Here is a 13,335-nt window from a genome sequence, read left to right as displayed (position 1 = left end):
GAAGCTCTGGGACGCAAAGGGTGTACCTCCGTGCCGTTAGTTCGGTACGGAGGGTCTTTTTGCCCCCTTTGCGTGGTTTTCTTTAGGGTTTTGTGTAGACCGCAAAGTTACCTTTTCTATCCTCGATCTGTTAAGAAAGTCGGGCCTCACTTTGCTGAATCTATTTCATCTCTACGTTTGTCTTTTCATCTTAACTCACAGTCATTATATGTGGGGGGCTGCCTTTTCCTTTGAGGTATTTCTCTGAGGCAAGGTAGGATTATTTTCTATCTTCAGGCTAGTTAGTTTCTCAGGCTGTGCCGAGTTGCATAGGCAGAGTTAGGCGCAATCCACGGCTGCCTCTAGTGTTGTTTGGAGAGGATTAGGGATTGCGGTCTGCAGAGTTCCCACGTCTCAGAGCTTGTTCTATGATTTTGGGTTGTTGTCGGATCACTGTATGTGCTCTGACCGCTATGTCCATTGTAGCACTGAATTGCCTTTCATAACAAATTCCCTCTCATTTTGACGGCTCGTTCACACCACTGTATTTTCGGTCTGAATGCTGTCCTTGGAAGAAAAAACAGACTGCACTCAGACCAATGTTACTCTATTCAGTGGGGCCGTACAGACGAGCGATTATTTTTCAACTGCCCAAATCTGCATGTGAAAAAAAATTGCAGCGTGCACTAGTTGTGTAAATCAGATGACACTCTCAAATTAAAGTCTATGGGTGTTCAAAAAAATTTGGATGCCATACAGAGCCACAGTGAGGGTATGTGCACATGACGTGCCCCCACGTAAGGGCAATGGGGTACTCTGTACCGGGTCCTTCAGTTCCCTCAGCTGGGATGTCACGGTGGCCCGACCCGGACCGTGGCCCTATGAGGGGCGCCCAAATTAAATAGAGTTCAAATAGTTTGTAGATGATGGTAGTGTTCGTGACGCCACCTGTGGTGTTCGGTCAGAGTGACCGATGCTGCTTAGGGGTCCACTGGGGTGATGGAATGGCAGCTAGATGGTATACCTTCCCACAGGTGAAGTATATCCCCAGGGCTTCCCAGAAGTGTAGATGTTGATGGTGGATGGTGCAAGGCGCGGTGAATAACGAGGACACAATGGGTGCAGTCTCTTTACCTTTACTGAAGGCTTCAGCATCCACAGTCTAGGGTGCCGGATGACAGGGTAGGCAGAGTCCGGCCGGTCTGATGACAATTCCACAGTCCCCTTATCCAGGTGGAAATCAGTAGCCTTCCCCTTGCGCACAGTAACGTAGTAGGTCCCTACGTGCATTAGCTCCCATAGGGTCCTCATTCTTGTTACTCTTCTCTCTGTCCCCCAGATGGATAGGACAAACCCGTATGACGGTGGTGGCCTGAGGCTATTTAATAGGGACCCTAGCGTCGCCCCTCCTCCGCATTGCCACCTTGTCTGCTTAGGTTCTTAGGTCATGCAGCCAAATTGGAATCGACTGTCCTGCCAGTCTCTGAAGTAAAGCGTAGAGTCTATTACTCCCTCGGTGTTCCGGCCACCGGTTCTGCGCTCAGTGGGAGGCAGCCTGCTTTCAGCTGGTCCCCCACTGGTGTTTTACTCCTGTTGCTACGACTTCTGTGCTCACTCACTACAGCACACTTTCTTTCTTGCCCTTTCTTCGGAGTCTGCCGCATGGGTTGCAGGCGCAGCTCTGTTTCCTTCTTTCCCTTTCCTGGGCCGAGCCCAGTCTGCTTCTCTCCTCTCCTCCTCCGAAACTGTCTCCTTCTGACTGCCTATCTCCTTCTCTCTCCAGTCAGCTTCTCCTTCTGTCTGCAACTGTCTAACTTCCTAACCAAACCCCCAGTTTTACCCAAGTGTGAGGAGTGGCCTAATAGATAGAACCTTTTGCGCCCCCTGGTGGCCGGCGTGTGCAGTGTGTGTGTGGCTGTGATACCTGGCAGGGTGAACTCCTTCGGTGCCATCAGATGTAACATCGCTCCCCCAGGTGGAAGAACGACAATACTGCAACGACCAGGACTCTGGGGCGCTGCACTTCCCCCCGTTAAATTCAGCACTCCCGGGCTTGGAAAAGAACACAACAATTACAGGTTAGCAAAAGACATGCAAAATTTTTGAAATGCTTTTAAACAAATAAATTAACAGTGCTTCCCTTTATGGGAGGTGAGAACACTTGAACGTTGCAAACAAAAACATATTCTCAATGTGCGAATTATAAAAGAGAACAATTACTAACTTACTATGGCATAGAATTACCCATACAGGTATTCTATCTACTAAGTGCAATTACCCTCTAAGGGTATACTATTATTAACCCTTAATATGCAATTTAACATTTTTCTTTATTCTTCTTCTCAACATGCAGGACTATCTGTCTACCCCTATGGGCCTACTGCATCTTTCTTCCTAAAACCTTACTTTTATCTAAAGTACGTCATTAACATTCTATCACTATCTAGATACATATTATCAGCTACGTCAACATTATTAAAGTGCAACAACCAAACATTCCCTTTAAGAGAGAAACTAGTCTTTTCTGAGGTAGTGCAAACAATCAACAAGTCTTTATAAACTTTAAGACAAGAGAAACTTTCACGTCGTCATCAGGAACAGTTTCTTTGCAAAGTCTTCTTGCTTGTAAAACCAGTAGAGAGCACCCATAAGAAGGTGCAAACAATTTACAGAGGACAGTTCGGGAACCATTCACCGTCCATGATTCCAATGTTCCTTTAAAACCATGATGAACTTGTGCAAAACTGGAACCAAATAGAGATCCCGGGTAAACTAAGGGATCCCTTTAAGAATTAACCCTGAACGGGTTCAAAGCAGCAAAGAAAGAACAGTTAACTATTTACCGTTTTTCAGGTTTTCGAGGTTTACTCGAGTTCTGGTGGTCTCCACTTAGGCCTTACCGGGCAGGTCGGCCTCTGTGGCCCAGGAAGACTCGCATCCCAGTCTACTCCCGGCGCCAGGTGTACTCCATGAGTCCGTTTCCCCTGCACAACCAGGTTGTGCGCAGATATAAAGGTCTGTGTGGTCCGGTGAATGATGCCAGGGATGGTACGTGCTGCTGCAGTGGCTTCCTCGGCGAGTTCCTTCTCCAGGGGCTTGGAGACCGCTAAGACAGCCGTGCACTTTTGTATATCCCGGGCCCACCACCCGTTCCCTCTTTGGTACCGGCGGTAGCTTACTGCATCTCCCGGTTTCAAGACGAGGTCTCCACCGTTTCCAGATAAGCAGGCCTCTACCTCCTCCCGGGTGACGTGGACCCTCACTGACGACCCGATCTCCTGTACAAAACCTTTTCCTCTCTGGGGTTGGTAGACGATCACAACGCCCCACTTCAGCAAAGAACCATCCAGTAGCTCGCTGCGAGCCTCCCGCTCCACTTCTCGAGTGTACTCCGCAATCAAATGCCTCTGGTACTCCCCCCATGGGAAGGGTCCCAGGTTGTGCCCCCCTGATGGTCTGGGGTCAGGCGACGGGAATGCCAGGGGTCCAGTGGTCGCGACCATGGGCGGTTCAGGAGTGGAGGTAGGGCGATCTCCCTGGGAGCTGCGGCATCGGACACCCGTACCTGCGGTGACTCCCCCGGTGCCACTCCACTCCTCTGGGGTTGGTGGCTGAGCTGGTGTAGGCAACGGAACTCTTGTGGACAGCTCCCACGGGTCCACTCTCTCCAGCGGTGGCATGCCGGTGTAATCCTCTGGTGACGGGGATCGGTGCGGGGCCATTTTTTTTTTTGGAGGTCCTCTCTGGTCTCCAACTCCGGGCCTTCTGAGTCATAGTTTAGTTTCTTCGGTCTCCGCCCACCATAGAGAATTAGGAGGCGGACCTCGGCTGCTGACGGACACGTCCTCAGGATACAGAAATATTTAGACTGGGCGGCCATTATTCTTCGCGCTTCTCAGTTCGTTCACGCCCACAACTCCACGCCCTTCTTCTTCTCCAACGTTCCTCGTGGCGCTGTAATGGCGGTAGTTTGGGCGGTAAATGGCAATACACAGTTCTTTCAGCAGAAACAGTTCAAACGCAATTCTGGCACAGTTCTAAGGCACACATGACCCGATTTTTCAGGCTTAAGTACATCCTGTTCGTGACGCCAAGATTTGTTGCCGTGCCCCCACATAAGGGCAATGGGGTACTCGGTATCGGGTCCTTCAGTTCCCTCAGCTGGGATGTCACGGTGGCCCGACCCGGACCGTGGCCCTATGAGGGGCGCCCAAATTAAATAGAGTTCAAATAGTTTGTAGATGATGGTAGTGTTCGTGACGCCACCTGTGGTGTTCGGTCAGAGTGACCAATGCTGCTTAGGGGTCCGCTGGGGTGATGGAATGGCAGCTAGATGGTATACCTTCCCACAGGTGAAGTATATCCCCAGGGCTTCCCAGAAGTGTAGATGTTGATGGTGGATGGTGCAAGGCGCGGTGAATAACGAGGACACAATGGGTGCAGTCTCTTTACCTTTACTGAAGGCTTCAGCATCCACAGTCCAGGGTGCCGGATGACAGGGTAGGCAGAGTCTGGCCGGTCTGATGGCAATTCCAGAGTCCCCTTATCCAGGTGGAAATCAGTAGCCTTCCCCTTGCGCACACTAATGTAGTAGGTCCCTACGTGCATTAGCTCCCATAGGGTCCTCACTCTTATTACTCTTCTCTCTGTCCCCCAGATGGATAGGACAAACTCGCATGACGGTGGTGGCCTGAGGCTATTTTATAGGGACCCTAGCTTCGCCCCTCCTCCGCATTGCCACCTTGTCTGCTTAGGTTCTTAGGACAGGCAGCCAACTTGGAATAGACTGTCCTGCCGGTCTCTGAAGTAAAGCGTAGAGTCTGTTACTCCCTCGGTGTTCAGGCCACCGGTTCTGTACTCAGTGGGAGGCAGCCTACTTTTAGCTGGTCTCCCACTGATGTTTTACTCCTGTTGCTACGACTTCTGTGCTCACTCACTACGGCACACCTCCTTTCTTGTCCTTTCTTAGGAGTCTGCCGCATGGGTTGCAGGCGCAGCTCCGTGTCCTTCTTTCCCTTTCCTGGGTCGAGCCCAGTCTGCTTCTCTTGTCTCCTCCTCCGAAACTGTCTCCTACTGACTGCCTATCTCCTTCTCCCTCCAGTCAGCTTCTCCTTCTGTCTGCAACTGTCTAACTTCCTAACCAAACCCCCAATTTTACCCAAGTGTGAGGAGTGGCCTAATAGATAGAACCTTTTGCTCCCCCTGGTGGCCGGCGTGTGAAGTGTGTGTGTGGCTGTGATACATGGTAGGGTGAACTCCTTCGGTGCCATCAGACGTAACATTGCTCCCCCAGGTGGAAGAACGACATTACTGCAACGACCAGGACTCTGGGGCGCTGCACTCACGTTGCGGATTCTCTGCGGATCCGCAGCGTTTTTTGCAGTGCAGAAACGCTGCAGATCCGCAATTGATTTTCAGTACAATGTAAATCAATGAGAAAAAAAAACCTGTGCACACTTTGCGGAAAATCCGCTGTGGAAACGCTGCAGTTTAAAAGAAGTAGCAAGTCACTTCTTTTTTTGTGAATCTGCAGCGTTTTTGTACTCATTCCATTATAGAAAACCACAGGGGTAAAAAACGCAGTATTGTAAAGCAGGGTATGACTAATAATAAAAAATAAGTTTTAATATGTATGCATTAAAAATTGGTATAATCAACCATATATAAATAAAACATAAAGGACTCACAGAAAAGGTTCCCACACAAAGGGAATCTATATATTTATCACCAATTCCCTGAGGCTGTCTAAATAGACATATCAGTGTCAACCTCTAAAAGGAAGAAAGTATCTCCTATAAGGGAGTACATGACATATATGTATAGTTAGCAAACCACAACCAATATATATCCTGTTTCATAAGCTCATATAGAGACACAGGATGTAAAGAAAGGAACGATCTCACCTCTGAGCTTCTTATTACACAGGGGTAGGATCACTCACGTCCGCAGCATCTCGGAGGGGGGGGGGCTACAATTCCGGCCGCACATATGCCCATCCACGCTGTCAGGAAGATAATTTTAACCCCAATATACCGGACACATTTTCCCTACGCGTTTCGTAGTGTATATACTCATCAGGGGAAACTCTTGCAAAGTCCCTCCACCACAGTGGGGGACCTTAAACCTGGGAGTATACTGACTGTTTATCGGTATACCCCCAGGTTTAAGGTCCCCCACTGGGGTGGAGGGACTTTGCACGAGTTTCCCCTGATGAGTATATACACTACGAAACGCGTAGGGAAAATGTGTCCGGTATATTGAGGTTAAAATTATCTTCCTGACAGCGTGGATGGGCATATGTGCGGCCGGAATTGTAGGCCCCCCCCTCCGAGATCCTGCGGACGTGAGTGATCCTACCCCTGTGTAATAAGAAGCTCAGAGGTGAGATCGTTCCTTTCTTTACATCCTGTGTCTCTATATGAGCTTATGAAACAGGATATATATTGGTTGTGGTTTGCTAACTATACATATATGTCATGTACTCCCTTATAGGAGATACTTTCTTCCTTTTAGAGGTTGACACTGATATGTCTATTTAGACAGCCTCAGGGAATTGGTGATAAATATATAGATTCCCTTTGTGTGGGAACCTTTTCTGTGAGTCCTTTATGTTTTATTTATATATGGTTGTTTATACCAATTTTTAATGCATACATATTAAAACTTATTTTTTAATATTAGTCACACCCTGCTTTACAATACTGTTTTTTGATTGGTGGATACACTGCTGTTTTGGTAAAAAACGCAGCAAATCCGCAAGAAAACCGCAGCAAAAATGCATAAAAAATGCTGTGGAACCGCACAAAAAAGCGACAAATCCGCAGGTGCGTTTTCTGCCAGGAGAGGCAGAATCCGCACCAGAAATTCCTAAGCCTAATCCGCAACGTGTGCTCATAGCCTAAAGCATCTGATTTTTACAGATACATTGCAATTCTGTAACATAGGAAACTGTAAATGGTCTGTACTGATACTGTAAAAATGGATTGTATATGAATGATAAGTGAGAAAAAAATTGTCTGGATGAAACGTTTTGTTATAGGCTCATGTGAACCTACCCTTTGGAAATGAGCTGGAATACAAAAGACAACTAGTGATGAGCGAATGTGCTCTGATAATGTCTTATCCAAGCACACTCAGGTGTTATCCCAGCATCTGGGAGTGCTGATATATTATGTTCGAGTCCCTGCGGCTGCAACATTTGTGGCTGTTAGACAGCAGCAACACATGCGAGGATTGCGTGTTTGTTGGGGAATCCCACATGTGTTGCTGCTGTCTAACAGCCACAAATGATGCAGCCGCAGGGACTCGAACATAATATACGAGCATGCCCAAGATACTCAGATAACACCGGAGCGTGATTGGATAAGACATTATTAGAGCACGTTCGCTCATTAATAGATACAACCCAAATCTTTTAGAAAACCTAAAAACACTTTTTGTCTTCATCATTGGTAGTTAGGAGAATGCAGCCATGCTCAAACTGCTGCCGAAAAATAATATATAGACAATATATCAATTCAACCCACACATTTGCTGCACGTAAGCCAAATCCGTACCTAATAAGTGTATGGGAGGAGATACAGCAGCTTGCTCATTTCTAGTTCTACATCGACTATACAAATTTGTATTATCTTTCTGCTTTTCTCATTCTCCATTTCAGCATTAGGAAGTTAAGTGTAGGAGATAAAGACTGCGGCACATCATGCCTCGCCTCAGGACCTGTGTCTTTCACTGTATTACAGTGACACCATTTTCCGATGCTGGCAGCATTTCAGCAGAATCTGAAACTTGTTTTATCTAATATGGAAGGGGATAAGGAAGGAAGCTACAATATGGAAAGATCAGCTCAAGAAATAATATGTTCTTGTACAAATCTTCTGTTTCTAGTTCAGCAAAAATATACAGTGCATTCAGTGTGAGGGCAGAAATGCTGTAGATACCCGATATTTAAAGGGAACCTGTCACCCCGAAAATCTCGGGTGAGGTAAGCCCACCGGCATCAGGGGCTTATCTACAGCATTCTGTAACACTGTAGATAAGCCCCGATGTTACCTGAAAGAGGAGAAAAAGACGTTATATTATACTCACCCAGGGGCGGTCCCGCTGCTGGTCAGGTCGGATGGGCGTCTCTGGTCCTCTGCGGCGCCTCCCATCTTCATTACAAGACGTCCTCTTCTGATCTCCAGCCACGGCTCCGGCGCAGGCGTACTTTGCTCTGCCTTCTTGAGGGCAGAGGATAGTACTGCAGTGCGCAAGCGCCGGAAAGGTCAGAGGCCCGGCGCCTGCGCACTGTAGTACTTTGTCTGCCCTCAACAGGGCAGAGCAAAGTATGCCTGCGCCGGAGCCGTGGCTGAAGATCAGAAGAGGACGTCTTGTAATGAAGATGGGAGGCGCCGCAGAGGACCAGACACGCCCATCTGACCTGACCAGCAGCGGGACCGCCCCTGGGTGAGTATAATATAACGTCTTTTTCTCCTCTTTCAGGTGACATCGGGGGCTTATCTACAGTGTTACAGAATGCTGTAGATAAGCCCCTGATGCCGGTGGGCTTACCTCACCCGCAATTTTCGGGGTGACAGGTTCCCTTTAATATTTCTGATTGTAATAAGCGCTGTAGCACAGGAAGTTAAAACTTCAAAGACTCTGGATTTTAAAAGCCTCAAATAATTGTACAATATTTAGTGTTCTCCATTAGTCCCATAGACTTTGATTAGAGCGGTGGTGCACATGATCGGCCCCAGTTCTCGTGATCGGTGGGACCTCAGTGATAAGCAACTTATTACTTATCCTTTGATTAGGTGATAAGTTACAATCTTCCTAAAATCCCTTTAGATAATGACTTGGTTTTTACTTTTAACATTAGATTTAGGGTACCGTCACACTATACGATTTACCTACGATCACGACCAGCGATATGACCTGGCCGTGATCGTAGGTAAATCGTAGTGTGGTCGCTGGGGAGCTGTCACACAGACAGCTCTCCAGCGACCAACGATGCCGAAGTCCCTGGGTAACCAGGGTAAACATCGGGTAACTAAGCGCAGGGCCGCGCTTAGTAACCCGATGTTTACCCTGGTTACAAGCGTAAAAATAAAAAAAACAAACAGCACATATTTACATTCTGGTGTCCGTCAGGTCCCTTGCCGTCTGCTTCCCGCACTCACTGACTGCCGGCCGTAAAGTGAAAGTGAAAGCACAGCCGCTGTGCTCTGCTTTCACTTTACGGCCGGCAGTCACAGTGCGGGAAGCAGATGGCAAGGGACCTGACGGACACCAGAATGTAAGTATGTGCTGTTTGTTTTTTTTTAGTTTTACGCTTGTAACCAGGGTAAACATCGGGTTACTAAGCGCGGCCCTGCGCTTAGTAACCCGATGTTTACCCTGGTTACAAGCGAACGCATCGCTGGATCGCATCGCTAGATCGCTAGATCGGTGTCACACACACCGATCTAGCGATGACAGCGGGAGATCCAGCGATGAAAGAAAGTTCTAAACGATCTGCTACGACGTACGATTCTCAGCAGGATCCCTGATCGCTGCTGCGTGTCAGACACAGCGATATCGTAACGATATCGCTGGAACGTCACGAATCGTACCGTCGTAGCGATCGAAATGGTATAGTGTGACGGTACCCTTAGTCAATATGGCAGCATACCAACAGGGGAGATAAAGAAAGGTGGAGGCTCCTGGTCAAAATAAACTTGCTACTTGAATTAGGCCTCTTTCACACCTTAGTATTTCCAGTATGTGTGGTGACAGTTTTCACACATACCGGAGACACTTACACACATAGACCTATTCAAGTGAATGGGTCTGTGCACAAGTCAGTGTGTTTCCATGGACTGTGTGTCTTTGGGCAAAATATGTTGACATGTCCAATTTTTAACAGCAGCACTGGCCGCAAAATGTCTCGCACACATGCGTAATCAGTGTGACACGCTCCGGTGCCTGGGAAGCATCCGTACTGTTCGTTCTGTTCCCCGATGCTGGGTGCTGAAGATAGTTCATATCACTGTCCCCTGCTCGCACTGCGATCAGCGCGAGCAGCGGACAATGTTGAGAGTTGTATTCAACTGTTAACAGTGAGAGCAGGCAGCAGCTGATGGGAGTTTTCATCCGCCGCCTGCGCTATAAATACAAAAATTTTCCCCTGTGTTTTTGATAAACAGTCAGGCAAAACTGACAAATGCAGGCAACCCTCAGCTGTCAGCTTTAGCAAGACTGGTTATCAACAATATATAAATAACAAATAATAAATCATTTTCAAAAACAGTCCCCCATTTTTGACAACCAGCCAAGCTAAAGTAGACAGCTGGGGGCTGGTATTCTCAGGCTGATAAGGGGCTATTTATATTGTCCCCAGGCTTAAAATAGCAGCCCGCAGCTGCCCCAGAAAATGGGCATCTATTAGATGTCATCAGACAATACAAAGGTGACATCAACCCTTCAAATATGAATCCCACTTGCCACCGCTACAGGGCAGGTGGGAAGAGCTGGGTAAAGCACCAGAATTGGCGTATCTAATTGATGTGCATTTTCTGGGGCAGCTGCAGGCTGCAATTTTTAGGCTGGGGGGCTAATATAAATAGACAATTCAGGATGGAGAGCTCCAGGAGATCAACTGAACTGAATAACCCTTGAAATGGCAGAGAAAGGAAAACATGCACTGTTTAATAGGATCGTGAAGCAGTTCTAATCAGTGCAGGAGTTCGTTTAACCAGACATCGAATCTTCTGGACCCTTTCTGTCACAGTAACCCCTCACGACATCTGGAACCTCAGAACCATGTTTATCAGGATGTGAAGCGTGAAAAGACTGGACCAACCTGATCGCATGAACATCTCAGGAACATAACACTTCCAATGTACCAAAAAAATGAAACTCCATATCCCCATCAACAATGACTTGGGAAGGTGGCGGTGGAGATGTTTCAGAGGAAGCAATATACAATAGTCAAAAAAATAAAAGGAACACTAATATACCACATCCTAGATATTATATTCCAATTACAAATCTTGATTCATTACATAGTAGAATGCGCTGAGAACAATAAAACATAAAAATGATCAAAAATCAAACTGGTAAATCAAATTACAGGCTGATCCACCTTCGGTGGGAATGCCTCAAGATAAGGAAATGATGCTTAGTAGTGTGTGGCCTCCCTGCAAAGCTTGGACATGGTCCTGATGAGGCGGGGATGCTCTTCTGAGGGATCTCCTCCCAGATCTGGAATAAATCATCAGTCAACTCCTGGACAGTCTGTGGTGCAATGTGGCGTTGGTGGATGAAACTAGACATGATGTCCCAGATGTGCTCGATTGGATTCAGGTCTGGGTAACGGGCATGCCAGTCCATAGCATCAATGCCTTTATCATGCAGAAACTGCTGACACAGATAAGCCAATTACCTCTAGCATTGTCTAGCATCAGAAGGAACCCAGGACCCACTGCATCTGAATATGGTCTCACAATGGGTCTGAGGATCTCATCAAAGTACCTAATAGCAGTCAGGATACCTCTGGCTAGCACATTGAGGGCTCTGTGGCCCTCAAAACAAATGCCTCCCCACACCATTACTGACCCACTGCCAAACTGGTCATGCTGGAGGATGTTGCAGGCAGAATATTTTCCATGGTGTCTCCAGACTCTGTCGCATGTGCTCAGAGTGAACCTGCTCTCAACTGTGAGGAGCACAGGGCGTCAATGTTGAATCTGCCTATCTTGGTGTTCTTTGGAAAATGCTAATCGCCCTGCATGGTGTTGGGCTGTAAGCACAACACACAGTTGTGGATGTCAGGCCCTCATACCACTGGAGTCTGTTTCCAACAGTTTGAGCAGACACATGGCCTGTTATTGGTCTGCCGTAGGTCATTTTGCAGGGCTCAGGCACTGCAAGTCCTGTTCCTCTTTGAATAAAGGAGGAGGTAGTGGTCTTGCTGCTGAGTTGTTGCGCTCCTAGGGCCTTCTCCACATCTCCTGGTGTATTGGCCTGTCTCCTAGTAACATATTTGCTCCATGCTCTGGACACTATGCTGACAGACACAGCTATCCTTCTTGCCACAGCTCGCATTGATGTGCCATTCTGGATGAGCTGCACTACCTGAGCAACTTCTACAGGTTGTAGTTTGTACTTTTAGGGGTGAGAAGAATGACAAAATGCAAAAGTAACCAAAACAACAGCCAAGAAAGATGAGAACCAATTCTTTATAGGTGTCTTGCTAATTGGAGAAATTGATTCACAATCAGTGTTGCTTCATAACTGGACAGGTTGATTTCACAGAAGTGTGATTGACTTAGAGTTACTTTGTGTTCTTTAAGTGTTCCCTTTATTTTTTCAGCAATTTATTTTTTTGAGAATCAATCAGTGAAATATATTATGAATCTTGGAAGTGGGTGGTAAAACAAGGCAAAACGCTACTGGATTAATGACGGAAACTTTCTTATAGGAGCCAATGAACCTGGGTCCCAGTTTCTAAGAATGAACCTTCAACTTAATGTTCTTCGAGAACAACCACACCAAATCACCAACACACAGGTCCGGACCCACCAAGCATCTCCGATCAGCCATACTCATATAGTTGGACCCCATCCTCCTCAAATTATTAAGTACACCTTGACACACTGATTTAATAGATGAAGAAAACTGTTTCTTCTCAGGTACTCCTGAAAAACGATTCCTATTGAAGGAGAAGAATTGAGGATGAAAATCGTATGCACCGAAGAATGGGGACTTGTCAGTAGATTCATGACAACGGTTATTCACAGTGAACTCAGCTAGAGTTAGAGAAGAAATCCAATCCTCCTGAAACTCGGACACAAAGCCCTTAAGATATATCTGAAGATTCTGGTTCACTCAGTTTGTCCATTAGATTGTGGATGAAAGGCAGATGAAAATGAAAGATGAATCCCTAAGTGAACACAAAATGCTTTCCAAAATTTTTAAGCAACATCAGATGGAATCCCATGTTATTTCACGATTTCTTTAATAAAAATTTGCACCAAAGTCTTGGCATTCGGTAAAGCAGTTAGTGCAATCAAATTAGCCATCTTGCTGAATCTATCTACCACCAATAATACAGTGTTATCTCCTGACAAGCATAGATTAATGATTAAATCTACAAACAAATTATTCCATGGTCTACAGGAAATCGCCAAAGGTTGAAGATTTATTTATTTAGACTCTCAAAGGGAACCTGTCATGTCAAAAAATGCTATTAAACTGCAGATATGGGGTTAATCTGTAGATCAACAGCACGGTGAAGCTGTGCAGCCACCGCACTGAGAGCCTGGCAGCAGGTAGAAAATGAACTTTATTCCTCTTGGCAGCCTCTGGCTTTCAGTCACTGCTCAATACGTA

General features: G+C 46.7%; 1 protein-coding gene across 2 annotated transcripts in view; it reads left to right on the top strand.

The window, feature by feature from the left end:
* The window catches only part of KCNK12 (potassium two pore domain channel subfamily K member 12), a 160,837-nt gene that overhangs the window by 46,151 nt on the left and 101,351 nt on the right, over positions 1 to 13,335 (top strand). The gene's annotated exons all lie outside the window — the stretch shown is intronic.

Source organism: Ranitomeya imitator, chromosome 5 (genome assembly GCF_032444005.1).
Source record: "Ranitomeya imitator isolate aRanImi1 chromosome 5, aRanImi1.pri, whole genome shotgun sequence".
NCBI classification, from domain to species: Eukaryota; Metazoa; Chordata; class Amphibia; order Anura; family Dendrobatidae; genus Ranitomeya; species Ranitomeya imitator.
The sequence above is the reverse complement of the archived record's forward strand: the minus strand, read 5'-3'. Positions and strand labels throughout refer to the sequence as shown.